Source organism: Ctenopharyngodon idella, chromosome 17 (genome assembly GCF_019924925.1).
Source record: "Ctenopharyngodon idella isolate HZGC_01 chromosome 17, HZGC01, whole genome shotgun sequence".
Lineage (NCBI taxonomy): Eukaryota > Metazoa > Chordata > Actinopteri > Cypriniformes > Xenocyprididae > Ctenopharyngodon > Ctenopharyngodon idella.
In genome coordinates this window covers 16,065,398-16,079,858 of record NC_067236.1, presented here as the reverse complement: position 1 = coordinate 16,079,858, position 14,461 = coordinate 16,065,398, and the positions used below count along the sequence as shown (strand labels likewise).

The window sequence follows — 14,461 nt, the reverse complement described above, 5'->3', positions numbered from 1 at the left end:
GCAGCATAACGTCCTCCACAGCTTCTCCAGACCCTTTTACGTCTGTCACATGTGCTCAGGGTGAACCTGCTCTCATCTGAAAAGCACAGGGTGCCAGTGGCGGACCTGCCAATTCTAGTGTTCAATGGCAAATGCCAAATGCCAATCGAGCTCCACGGTGCCAGGCAGTGAGCACAGGGCCCACTAGAGGACGTTAGGCCCTCAGGCTACCCTCATGAAGTTTGTTTCTGATTGTTTGGTCAGAGACATTCACACCAGTGGCCTGCTGGAGGTCATTTTGTAGGGCTCTGACAGTGCTCATCCTGTTCCTCCTTGCACAAAGGAGCAGATACCGGTCCTGCTGATGGGAGACACAGCAAACCTTCTGGCAATGGCACGTATTGATGTGCCATCCTGGAGGAGTTGTACTGCCTGTGCAACCTCTGTAGGGTCCAGGTAACGCCTCATGCTACCAGCAGTGACACTGACCCTAGCCAAATGCAAAACTAGTGAAAAACAGTCAGAAAAGATGAGTAGGGAAAAATGTCAGTGGCTTCCACCTGTAAAACCATTTCTGTTTTGGGGGTTGTCTCATTGTTGCCCATCTAGTGCACCTGTTGTTAATTTCATTAACACCAAAGCAGCTGAAACTGATTAACAACCCCCTCTGCTACTGAACTGACCAGATCAATATCCCAGGAGTTTAACTGACTTGATGCTATTCTCTGATTAAAAAGTGTTCCTTTAATTTTTTTGAGCAGTGTATAGAAATCGCTGTTACATAATAATGATGAAATCTACTGCTAAATGATATACAGTGAATTCAAAAGGCAAACATTTCTGGTTTGGTATCAGTGGTTGTGTGCATGTCAGTAAAGCCATTTGTCATTTTAGGCCTCAGAAGAGTGGTCACTCTCCCCTCGATGTGCACTTTTGCAGAGCCCGCTGAGGTGTGGACTTCATGGCGGACTATTACCCAGCAGGCCATGTGGCAGACCCAGAGGAGTAATGCAGGTGCCATTTGGTACAGGGCCAAAAAAGGTTTTGTAACACTATGTTTTTTTCCTGGATGAATGCTTTTTATACATACAGTCACTTGAATTGTATTGTCTTGCACATGCCAAAATCTTGAAATCCCTCATAGCATCTGCACTCCCACCAATCTCTGATTTATAGCACCATCTGTCCTTAAACAGATGGCGATGGCTGATTGATTCATTGATTCTGTAATTTAATTAAATCCACATGGTAGTGGCTCACCTGCGTGTCTCATAAGTGCCAACTGAATCGCGATTATGATTAGGACTGAAAACAATCTTTGGGTCATTTGTCACTACTCACTGCGGTGTTCAGGGAAATGTTTTTGAAATGTCCTGGGAAGGCATTCAAAGCCACATAGATAATGGTGGACACTTGTGTAACTGATTCTGTTTACTCTTGTGAAAGGTATTAATGGTCGATACCAGAGGCCCCAGAAACACTTCAGTGTTGTAATAGTGTTTCTAGATGACAGCAATTACTGTCATCATTACTGTCATCATCAATAATTTGCAGTGAATAATTCTCCTCTCGAAGGGCACTCGGGCAAAAATACCTTGACATTATACAGATGGAGACTCTTAAAGGGATACTCATAATTTTGGCTACGTTCACACTGTGAGCCTTAGTGCTCAATTCTGATTTATTGCTCAGATCACATTGTTGTTTTAAATGTGGCCAATATCAGATTCCAGTGCGAACAGATCATGGTCCTGAACTGTCCCGCATGCGCAAAAGTACGATAAAAAGATGTCACGCAGCACGCTGGTCATAAACACAGATCACATTAAAGTAAGTGATTACGTGTTTCTTTATTGTGTGATCTGCTGCAGAAGCCAACAGAAATTTATCCACAGGCAATATAAAAGACGAGGATGTGAACCGTTTTTAAACATTTATGATGTTTTGCTTGTATGTAGAGCACTGTAATACTTCTATTCTGACATTACTGCCCTTCCACTGACTACCTTTTGCAACTTTGGGTATGTAAAATCTTTGAAATAACTCCCATGAGCGCAGAATTGTGGTGAATCTTGATCTACAGTGACGTAAAAGTTGCAGAGGTCACATTGCAAAACATTTGACCTGTATTGGATTTAGGAGCACATATGGAAGTGGCTCAAATCATAACCGAAAAGATCAGATTCCGTGTGGTTTGTGCTCTTCACTGTCATGACAAAAACACCACTCACATATGTCTAAATGTAGCCTTACTCACCCTGGTTATTCTTTTCCAGCCAATTACAATGAATGAAGCTTCAAAAAAGAACCAAAAGCTTCATAAAATTATCATAAAAGTAGTCCATATGAACATGATTGAAGTAGTTATTCACTGACAATATACTGACATACGCTCTTGCTCTTCTTGGAGCTTTCATAAAAAAAAAAAAAAGAGATGTCCAATTTAGGAAAGTATCATTATTTTAAATCTTTTCGTTTCACGAAAGCCATCTAAATGATTCATTCACAAACAAACCAGACTGATCTGATTCTTAAGTTCAACTAGAGATTATCAGTGAAAAACTACTCAAATATCAGTCTGTCAGCCACGCAAAGCTATTGTATTGACTTCAGAAGACTTGATATATAGTGCACAAGTCATATAGACGACTTATGGTGTTTTGCACCCTTTTTGAAGGTTAAAAATGGCCTAAAAATTGGTTAAAAATTGCCATTCACTGTAATTGGAAAAGAATAACTTGAAAATTCTTTCAAAATTAAAATTTTTCGTGAACTATCCCTTTAAACCGAATCTCTCTTTTTCTGTAGGTCTCTTTTTCAGGCACACACACAGAGGTCCCCCTTCGACCCTGACAATTTGGCCACCGTCAACCCCAGGATTATGAGTAATGCATTGAATCTAAAATTGCAAAAGTAATCCTCTTAACTCTCCTCATGCACTTTAGCAGCATGTCAGTTCAAACACTGCTCCTATTGAAAACGACTGTGAAAAAGAAACAGACTTAACTCTATAACTATGTGCATTTTTTCTAGGTTTTCAACACATTTATTCAGAAATTTAACCCACACTTTCATCTAGCTGTGTCTATGGATGGCTATCGTAGGTACTGTAGATTTGTAAAGCTTGCAGGGGAGCCAAAGTCCCAAACAATGTCTTGTTCAAAATCATCCTACATCCCTATTTCAATGTCATCATATTCTCAGATGTTTCTTTATGTTTCAGATCTCATTTTCGTTTTTTTAAATCCTATCGGCTTGGAGCATAACCTGATATTCTGCATTGAAGGAGACCTCAGATTTAGGGGTCAGTTCTACCAGGGACTTCATATCAAAAATCTGTCCTAATCTCATGATTTTGGGTGGATAATAAGATTGGCTGTGGATTTGTGAGCTGATATGACTTTTATACCACAGAGATATAATTAGTATTCCTTTTACATCGCAGTGATATAACTGCACTTGCTGGTTTTATTGTTGTGCATGCATCGGAAGCTTTATTATGTGCTATTGTACTCAGCTGTTGTGTAAAACCTACAAATATTATTCATGTTTTGTAATGCAAATGAAGCATGATGTGTGAATGAAGCATTGTAACATTTAGCAGGGAAATGGTCTCTAATGCTTAGAGACAACATGGAGTGATTGCCTATATAATATAATATGCATCATATGTTTTATAAAATCATAAAGACTTTGTAGGCACGACCTTTAAAATATAATATTAAACTACTTTGTATATTAAAATATAATTCATATTATACAATGGTTGTGTTTCTTTTATAATGCTTTTCTAGCCACAATTTATTCTTTCAGACTGCTAAATATGAATTTTAATGCATTATGGTGGAGAATGCGGGAATATTTTAGCCATGGTATTCCTAATATCACGCCTGGTTCAAAACATCAGTTTGAACTGAGCTGATTTGATGGCTTGATTTTCTGTCTTCCTTTTTTTATTACTATGATGGAGCCTGTGAGCGACGCAATCAACCAACTACCAGCAAGCTTTCAACCCACCAAGAAGTCTATCCAAGATTCAAGAGAGAGAGAGTGAGTGAGAGAGAGCGCGAAAGGGTGCAATACTGCCTCTGCCATCAGCAGTGTTTCCAGATTGGGCGGGTTTCCACCCAATTTGGCGGTTTTGAATTTAATTGTGCGGGTAAAAATTGGTTTGGGAGGGTGGCCAAAATTTGGGCTGGTTTGGGGTCAATTTGGCAATTTTCAAGCATCTCAATTTTATAGGCTAAAACAAGCAAAACTCAAGTGTGCATGTACTCCATAAAATCAGTCTTCATGACATTACTAAACACACATGCCCACTGCAGAGCCGGCTGGTTTTGGTTTTGACCTGTATATTCAAGTGATCGCTATGCCAAAGTGGCATAAATATACAGTAAGTTGTAGCTACAGTAAAGAGTGGGAGAGTGACCCAACTCTCAAAATGTGGATTACACACTGTGCGATTTTAGTCATGATTTGGTCGTCTGAGACAAATTTTGAGAATCCTAAAAGATTCCTATATTCCTAGGCAAAAATCTGTAGTCTTTGATCGCTAGTTTGACATATTCACCGACAGCCGATTAATGACCGTTGGGATCAAATTATACCTCAGACGAAATTCTGGCAGTGTCAGAAGATTTGGCGCACAGTCCTGCAGTGTGACTTCTCCTACGTTTTTCAAGATGAGCCGTGATCAAAATTAACGCTAGAGATTTCTTTGTTAGCCACCATTTCAGTCCCGCGTGTAATGCAGCTCACAGTCACCGAAAGAGTATGGGTTGATGATGTAAAACTCTCAAGTTTTCTAGCGTGTGTCCGTTTTTAACGCGTCTTGACTGTCGTACAATCTGACATATAGGACAGCTGAGATCCCACGGTGTGACATGAGGATCATGTTCGTACAGTCTGACAAGCAACGATCGTAAAGGACTATTAAAAATCGCACAGTGTGCACCCCGCTTAAGGCTTTTTGTTAAATGTAACTGTAATTCTGAGAGCACAAATGAATGACTTAATTGAATATCGAATATAGGACGACTCCTGTCCATCGTCATGTGCACAGTGGCCTGATCAGGACATCTGCAACTTTTAAACCATCCAGGCTGCACTCCAGTATACCCTTCCCTGACAGCTGCTGAAAGAGTTTTGAATCAGTTTTGACTGTGCAAAGTTCTGCATTATCTTCTACACTGTGTACTTAAAGAAGGATGTACTGTATTTCTGTTTGTTAAAGCGCAACAACGTAAGTGTATTATTATTGTCATTATTATTATTTTTTTAACACGAATGACACATTTTCGGCTTTTATGGTGTGTGCAAATTAAAGTCGGTTAATTTCTTGACTGCTGTTTGCAAATATTTGACATACTAATTGTTTCAACCCTAAAAATTTTGTCATTTGCTAATTTTTCAAAATCTTTTATTGGACTTGCCAGTTTTGATCCGTTGTAAAACTGTATGCCAGTTTTTCTGTTGTATTGTTCTCCTGGAAGGAGAATTGATTCATTTTTATAATTTTATTTTGTCATCATTATTTAGTTTTAAGGAGGTAAATGGTACTTACAGTATACACCTTGGTTGTCATGACAATATAATTCTATCACATTCTTTTGGCAGTGAATGATTTGGGTGGGTTTTTGAGAGCTTTTGGGCTGGAAATCATTGACCCGATCTGGCAAAACTGGCCATCATGGCCAGATTTACCTCATATACCCCCAATACCCCCCAACCGGTAGCTTACATACTAAACTATGCATCCTCGCTGCCAGTTGGAAACCTCAAAAGTCCAAAACTGCTACTTTTCAGGAAAAGGAAAATAAAAATAGTATTTTTTCAAAACACTGTGTTGTCAAAGTTTATATTGTGGCTTTATATGGTCAGACACTCAATAGAGCTTTTGACCAGTGAATGTCAGAGTCAGACATACTTGTTTTGTCCGCCATAAGAACGGCCACATTTAAGGCAGTAAGTGCAGCACATTACGTTTCATCAACTTACTAGTTATAAACTTTATTGTAGCTATGTGTGCACTCAGTTTTTCTGCAATTTGTCTAAAATCTCATGTTATAAAAGATGAAGTGCTACGCATAGGCTTGGCTATGACTCAATGAAAAATGCTCGACTAAAACAGTATGCTGTATATATAGAGAGAGGGAGAGAGAAAATGCTGCACTTATTCAAACAACCAGTTCTTACATTACAAACAAACAGACGGTCCAAACTGCTTGCGGCAATTTATTCACGACAGAGGTGGGCGGAGTAATGATGTTTGACTGACAGTTTGAGGTTCCAACAGAGATATGAGGTTTAGTCACAAGCTCTTTTTAAATGCGTTTCATTGGTTAAATATTTGCAACCTACAGACAGACATAAAGGGTGAGCAATAGTAATGATTTATGGGGGAAAAAAATGACGAAATATGGAGATAGGAGGTGTCTGCCCAATATTTAAAATTTTGTTAATTTAGATAGTAAAAGTCATACATTGTTTTACCATCAGAGTGAAGTAATAATAATAATAATTTAATTAAATATATATAATTTCTCCTCATTGTAATTGGGCCCCCCTGAACGTGCAAGAATAGGCACGTGCCTAGAATGCCTGTGCATAAATCAGACCCTGTCTGCCATAGATAAAACAGCACCTGACTGACTGTCCTTCTGCATCACGCTGAGGTCTTGAGCCGTCCTTGTCTGTTGCTCTTTTGATAACACACTAAACTGACATATTTCATTACGTCCCTTTGAAGAAAGGGTTGACCACTTTGTAATATAATATTGTTCAAAATGTCACAGACGTCACAATATGACGTATTTTTTGTGACACGGCCATTGATTAGCATTGGGGATCACAGTAAAATGAAGGCTGACCTGTCTCTGTGCTGATTTGTCAGATCTTACCTTTGACATTATTCATCATACAATTCAGCATACAAAAAAAAACATCTTCAGTCAAAAAGAACCTGTAAACTGACTTCCACCAAAGTATTTGTCTCGTTTGGAAAACCTTGGTGTGTTTGCTATTTATAAATGCTTGTTCCAAAAGCACACAGATAATACAATATCCTTAGCCAGTCCAATGTTTCCCTTTTTATCCTCTCCCCCTCCTCCCCTTATCATAATCCCAAGATGCATGTGGTGCAACAGTCATTAATATTGGGAGAGCTGTAATCTCTGTCTTTTATTCTGCAAAGGGCTTTGAGCCCTGCTTGTAGCACCAAACCTCAACGTGAAAAACAATCTAATGATTTTCCCGAACTGCCGTTGCCTTCCGTTGTCACCACATGGCTGCACAGTCTGAAACCCGAAAGCACTGACACTGCGGTACAGTGAAAAGTTATGAGTCACTGGAAGGTTGCTCACTGGGAGGCCAAAAGTCCTCACACTGCTGTCTAATATACATGATACTTTCCAAAAACAAGGTACAAATTAGGCTTGACACTCTTAAAAACTGAAGTCAGTGAAAAAGAGATGTTTAACCTTCACAGGAGGGCAAAATAAATGTTAAATAATAAATAAATATCCTAATCAGATAGACAAAAATGATTAAATGACTATGGATAGATAGACAGACAGACAGATTTTAGTTTGATCTTTTTTTCTTACAATAACTTTCGCTGCGCGATTGTGAAAACTTGTGATCGACCGATCTTGATTTTTTAGAACCCATACCGATAATTTTTGTTTATGTGCCCGATAACTGATATGCAGAACCGATATTTATTTACTGTTCTGTTTTTGACACGATTACAACACCACTGAACTGAACAAACCATTTTATTTATAACAATCACTCCCTCCTTGCATAGAAAACAAATGTTATTTATACACCAATAAATTGTGTTAATTTTAATCTTCATATTACAAAAATAATTTTATTTATAAAAAGCATCAGCAGCAACACTAATGTTAACAATAAGCAAAATAAATGTAGAATGTCTAATGTTTTCAAATGTAGAAAATAAATTAAAGACAAGAGTCATATCAACTTTGCAGAAATGTAATACTTCATTTTAAACTACAGTTTTAGTAGATTTATAAGCTGTTTAATAAGCTAAAGAGTGAAGAATAATTCGCTGGATAATGTTAAATAACTGAATAATATTCTCTAGAATATTGGAATATAACAAAACATCGTATTTTATTGCATTTCTCAACTGGTATGTTATATCATAATTATTAATAATGTTTTTGTCGTTCTAGATTATGAAATATCTGCTGACAAAACACTGTTATCTATGCATTTACACAGAACTATACTCAAATTGCAATCGTACTGCATAAACTAGCTACATTTCAGGCATTTATGCACAGGTAACACATCTAATTTGTGCATTAATGGCTGTTATGTTAAATAAAGTTTACTAATTACAGCAAAGCAGGTAAGTATACTTTACCTGCACAAGCCGTTGTCTCGTCTCCTCTCAGATGCGCTGTGATGGCGATCCTGTGCGCAATTCTCAAAAAACCCACAAGATGGCGGCGTTTATCGGTAAATCCGATATTACAAAACCGATATCTGATTATGGTAAAATGCATAAATAGCGGGGAAAATAATCGGTAAATCGATATATCGGTCAATCTCTACTTGTGTTTACCCCTCCTCCTCCCCAGCTCCACCTGTAGTGATCTGCTACAAGCGTTTTAATATATTCTTGCAGCAGCATGTCCTTTAAGTATGTTATTTTAAGCTATTTTAAGCTTTCTCAGCAACAGCAGCAGCAAAGGCTAGCAGATCTCGTCGAGCAAAATCAAGCATATGCCAATAAATGCTGGTTAAATAATTCACTCCAAGAGTTGTCATGATTGAAATTATGTTATTGTTAAGGAATTTTGCATTTTTGTAAAAGGGAGAAAAACACAGCTACTGCAAATATTTATTTATTTATTTTTTTTTTGTGGGAAATTTGTTTTTAAAAAAAAAAAAAAAAAGTTAATTTAAAATAATTTTTACTACAATGAACTGAACATTTAATAAACAAATAATGAAATTTCTGATTTTAATTGTTGCATTCAGTTAAAAAGGATGAAAGGTGGGACAGGCCAAAATCACCATTTTAAAAAGGGGTCACTGTCTCTCTTGCTAAGTCAGGCTTCACTAAACAACATTTTGCCTTTGGCCACTGGCTGGTACAAAGAAAGTGCACTAGTTTGTAACACTGGATTTACAGACTTATCGGCAAGCCATGTAAGGAGTACAGTGGGATCAAATGACTGCTATTACCACAGCTCGGTGCGAGGGGCTGCGAATGAGAAATGTGCCGCTAATCCCACTAACAAGCTGAAGTATTAAAGTGACTGAAAATGGAGGAATCCCCTTCTGGATTTGTGATGTACACTTGGGTGTCATTAAACCACTGTAAGTGAAGAAAAAATTAACCCTTTGGTGCATAAATTACAATCGTGAAGTAAAAAAATTAATAATTCAAATTTTTTTTAATTCAAAATGATACAGTGCAGTTCAAATTCTGAATTTACAAATTCTTCTATTTAGTTTTATTTAGTTCTAATTTGCTACTTTTTTAATTACAAATGGTTATCAACATAATTTAAGAAAGGAAAGAAGTGGAATTGAAAAATGTTGACATTTTGCAGCACTCAGACTGCATGAACTCCACAAGTCTGCGTAAAACCTGAAGATCATGTTCTTCAGTATGATTTAAAGGGTGAAAATTCTGTCATTAATTACTTACCCTCATGTCCTTCCACACCCGTAAGACCTTCGTTCATCTTCGGAACACAAATTAAGATATTTTTGATTAAATACGATGGCTCAGTGAGGCCTCCATTGACAGCAAGATAATTAACACTTTCAGATGCCCAGAAAGCTACTAAAGACATATTTAAAACAGTTCATGTGACTACAGTGGTTCAACCTCAATGTTATGAAGCAACGAGAATACGTTTTGTGTGCCAAAAACACAAAATAATGACTTTTCAACAATATCTAGTGATGGGCAATTTCAAAACACTACTTCATGAAGCTTCACGAATCTTTTGTTTCGAATCAGTGGTTTGGAGCACATATCAAACTGCCAAAGTCACGTGATTTCAGTAAACGAGGCTTCGTTACTTCATAAGTGTTTCGAAATTTCAACAGTTCACGTGACTTTGGCAGTTTGATACACGATCCGAACCACTGATTAGATACAAAAGATTCGTAAAGCTTCGAAGCTTCATGAAGCCGTGTTTTGAAATCTCCCATCACTAGATTTTGTTGAAAAGTTGATATTTTGTTTTTTTGGTGCACAAAAAGTATTCTCGTCGCTTCATAACATTAAGGTTGAACCACTGTAGTCACATGAACTGTTTTAAATATGTCTTTAGTAGCTTTCTGGGCATTTGACAGTGTTAATTATATTGCTGGCAATAGAGGCCTCACTGAGCCATCGGATTTCATTAAAAAAATCTTAATTTGTGTTCTGAAGATGAACAAAGGTCTTACGGCTGTAGAGCGACATGAGGGTGAGTAATTAATGACAGAATTTTCATTTTTGGGTGAACTAACCCTTTAAGAATGATATAAAGAGCATCTTGAGTTGAAGAACATCTGTGCAGAGTCACATGATCAATAGGCTATCTCAAATGTTCCTATTTTTAGTGACCCAGAAATAGAGCAGAATCTGAAATATTTTTTAATCAATTTTACACAAACTTTTTTTGTTTTACGTTTCAAAATCATACAAAATCCCACTGGATTTTGACACACGTCCTCTACAGTGGACGTCATAACTGAAAGGTGGGTGATACATTCTACATGTTGCCCTGAAAATCATTACTGAGATTTGGTATGCTGAACAAAACATGTGAAATACTGTGATTTATCATTTAAACTATCTTTCCTTTGTTCACACATTTCTAGAATTTAAACACAAAAGCTTATTTCAAAGGGCCAACATCAGTCATGACTTACAGAAGTGAACAAAAACTGAAGAAGGAGCAAAAAATAAGGAAAGAGAGTAAAGACGCTTTGGAGCGTGACAAAAAGCATTCATCCTCTGTTCAAATAGAGGCCTACGACTGTGCAGAGCTGGGAAAGACGGTGGACGAAAATTCTACTAAAATGGAAGGATGTAATATACCTCACTCAGTCTGGTTTCAGACCCAAGGTAAATCTGTATGAAAAAAAAAACAGCACCTAATCTTACTGCAAGGAGAAAATAATGAAAGAATGATGGAAACATTTTACTCAAAATGGGTAAAAAGTAATACACTGGAGATTTTTCTATTCTGGCATGTGTATAAATGACAAAAAGTTCATATCTGAAGGAAATGAGATTCTGAATCACAGTGAAGATAGCAAGTGTCATTCCATCATACAGGATGGTCCAAGTGGAAATCTCTCTCTCTCACATACACACACGCACACTGTAGCACAATATCATATGGTAAGGATCCCATCATTCAAAGCCACATCCTCTCATGTTTCGCTGACATGTTCATACCTTACATAAAAGTTCACTAAATGATTACTTGTCACGTCTACAAAATAGCTTCCAATAAATGCTTATTTAAATACCCATATTAATGACAAACGGGTCTTAAACAAGTCTGCACCATTAATACATAATACATTAATAATACATTAATACATAACTTTAACTGAAGATACACCTTATTCAACAGAGAGAGAAAAAAATATATATCACAGCATCCAATCGCAAACACATTGTGTTGAGCCTGCTGAGGCGTGGGAGAGAAAAAGCCCTCATCCACGAAGGACATAATCCCACATTCATCAAATTGCCTTTACACCTACAACAAATACTGTTATTGCAGCGTTCAGCAAGTGTTGTGACATGGCTTTTAACATACAATATTTTAGGCTGTAGAAAGTCTGGAACTAAACATCCGACTGTTGCGTGACAGAACCAACTATATAAAATAGCTCAAACAAACCACATAAATCTCAAACCTCACAAGCTCCATCGTCTCCAGGGAACAGAAAAAAAGTGAAATTAATTATCATCCTCCAGTTTGTGGCACAGACACAGATGAAGTGTAATTGAACCCAAGCTCACTCAGTCACTTTACTCAGCACCAGTACAGTAAGTAACCGTCAGCCAGACGAATTTCAACGAAGCACATTGCAATGCACAAACAGACCTTCCTGCTCTAACACTTGATGTGAAAACGAAGCTGGACGGAGGACACACTCACCCTAAGAGGACCATTAGCGGAGGAGAGGAAGACAGTGAAGGCGTCAGTCTCCCGTGGCACTGGGGCATATCCGTTTCTTTAGGAGCCATGCGAGGCGGCCGGCTGCAGACGAGTTGTTCCACATTGGCTGAAGTGCAGCAGTGAGAGGGTCTGCCCAACGCCGGAGCTGCAGCGAGCGGACACGCTCACGCGCACACACATGCAAGGAGAGTGTGTGAGAGCGAAGATGCGCGCTACGTTTTGCGTCAAATTGAAATCCCACCACAAGGAGGCTTAAGAGATATGTCCCTCTTGATTTCTCACATCACTGAGAGAGGCACATGTGTGCGCGCACTGCACACACACACACACACACACACACACATAACAAGAGCACAGACAGTTGGCGCGCGCGCGCACGCAGACGATGTTCCTCATCCGTTGCTGCAGACCTTGTGTGTTTGATAAGAAAAGAGAAAGAAAAAGGAGACAGGATGTGAGGGAGAGTTTGGAAATCAAAAGAGAGAAAGCGGAAGATATGTGATTGTGAGATGAGGGAAGTCTTGTTTTAGTTCAGTTTAGTTGGTCATCTCACAAACTAGCTGCCGTATCTCTTATCTGAGCTTACTAACCCACAGAGATTATATAATCAGAGGGGTAGGTGTGTGTTAAGGGGGTTTCGAAAGCTGAGAAGTAATAATACTGACGCATTTTAATTGGCTGGCCCGTGTATTATCACACTGATTACACCTCGTTACAAGATGACATGATTTAAATGAGAAAGAGATGGAGAGATTGGAAGATTACAATGTGGGTGAAAAAAATCAAATGTACGGAAGCGTAATTGGATTGTTAATTAACGCGAGCCATCTCTGTGTTTTATAATTACCAGAATTCCTCTGGGGATCAATCAACCTTGTTGTTGCTACTTCTCTCTCTCTCTCTCTCTCTCTCTCTCTCTCTCTCTCACACACACACACACACACACACACACACACTGTCCAGATCATCATACATAGCCTACACAGTATTATGCCATCTTGTAAAATTAAATCTTAGATCACGTAAATCAGGTTGGAAAAAAGCAACAAAATATTTACTTGATTGATGTAGCTAGTGTTTTGTTTACTTGCTATTCTGAAGCTCTAACAAAGTACGACTTTTAGGAATACAACAAAAAGCTTTTATATTAGGATATACTCAAAAAGCATAGCTTATGTTGTGGATGAATGCATTTTTGTTAGTCCTATATACACTAAAATGATGTGTGGTTCAGTCCTATCCACTCTTCCCAGCATGCACTGGGGCATGAATAATTAATATGGACTTGCAATGCTGTTTGTGATTTTGTTGTCAATAGTAAATTATGATGTCAGTATGTGTTTGTTCTTCTACTCAAAATAATCAGTTTGTTGAATATTTCATGAGTGTTTTTTGTGTTTGTGTTCAACTTATGATGTCAGTAGTTTAAAGTTTTAGTTCACCCAAAAATGAAAATTCTGTCATGTATTACTCACCCTCATGTCGTTCCACACCCGTAAGACATTCATTCATCTTCAGAACACAAATTAAGATATTTTTGATAAAATCCGATGGCTCAGTGAGGCTTCCATTGACAGCAAGATAATTTACACTTTCAAATGCCCAGAAAGGTACTAGAGATGTATTTAAAACAGTTCATGTGACTACAGTGGTTCAACCTTAATGTTATGAAGCGACAAGAATACTTTTTGTGCTGCAAAAAAACAAAATAACGACTTTATTCAACAATATCTAGTGATGGGCGATTTCAAAAGACTGCTTCATGAAGCTTCGAAGCTTTACGAATCTTTTTTGAATCAGTGGTTCGAAGCGTGTATCAAACTGCCAAAGTCACGTGATTTCAATAAACGAGGCTTCGCTACATCATAACTGTTTTGAAATGTTTCAAAATTTCAATGGTTCATGTGACTTTGTCAGTTTGATACACGCTCTGAACCACTGAATCGAAACAAAAGATTCGTAAAGCTTCGAAGCTTCATGAAGCAGTGTTTTGAAGTCGCCCATCACTAGATATTGTAGAATAAAGTATTTTGTTTTTTGGCGCACAAAAAGTATTCTCGTCGCTTCATAACATTAAGGTTGAACCACTGTAGTCACATGATCTGTTTTAAATATGTCTTTAGTAGCTTTCTGGGCATTTGACAGTGTTGATTATCTTGCTGTCAATGCAGGCCTCACTGAGCCATCGGATTTTAATCAAAAATATTTTTAATTTGTGTTCCAAAGATGAACGAAGGTCTTACGGGTGTAGAACAACATGAGGGTGAGTAATTAATGACAGAATTTTCATTTTTGGGTGAACT

The 14,461-nt window shown here is 37.9% G+C and overlaps 1 protein-coding gene across 2 annotated transcripts in view; it reads right to left on the bottom strand.

Moving 5' to 3' along the window:
* The window catches only part of insyn2ab (inhibitory synaptic factor 2Ab), a 50,953-nt gene extending 38,198 nt beyond the window's left edge, over window positions 1-12,755 (bottom strand). For both annotated transcript variants that reach the window (XR_007926024.1, XM_051869130.1), the window contains exon 1: window positions 12,138-12,755. The gene's annotated coding sequence lies outside the window, so the exon portion shown is untranslated. The remainder of the gene's footprint in view (window positions 1-12,137) is intronic.
* Window positions 12,756-14,461: the final 1,706 nt, after the last annotated feature.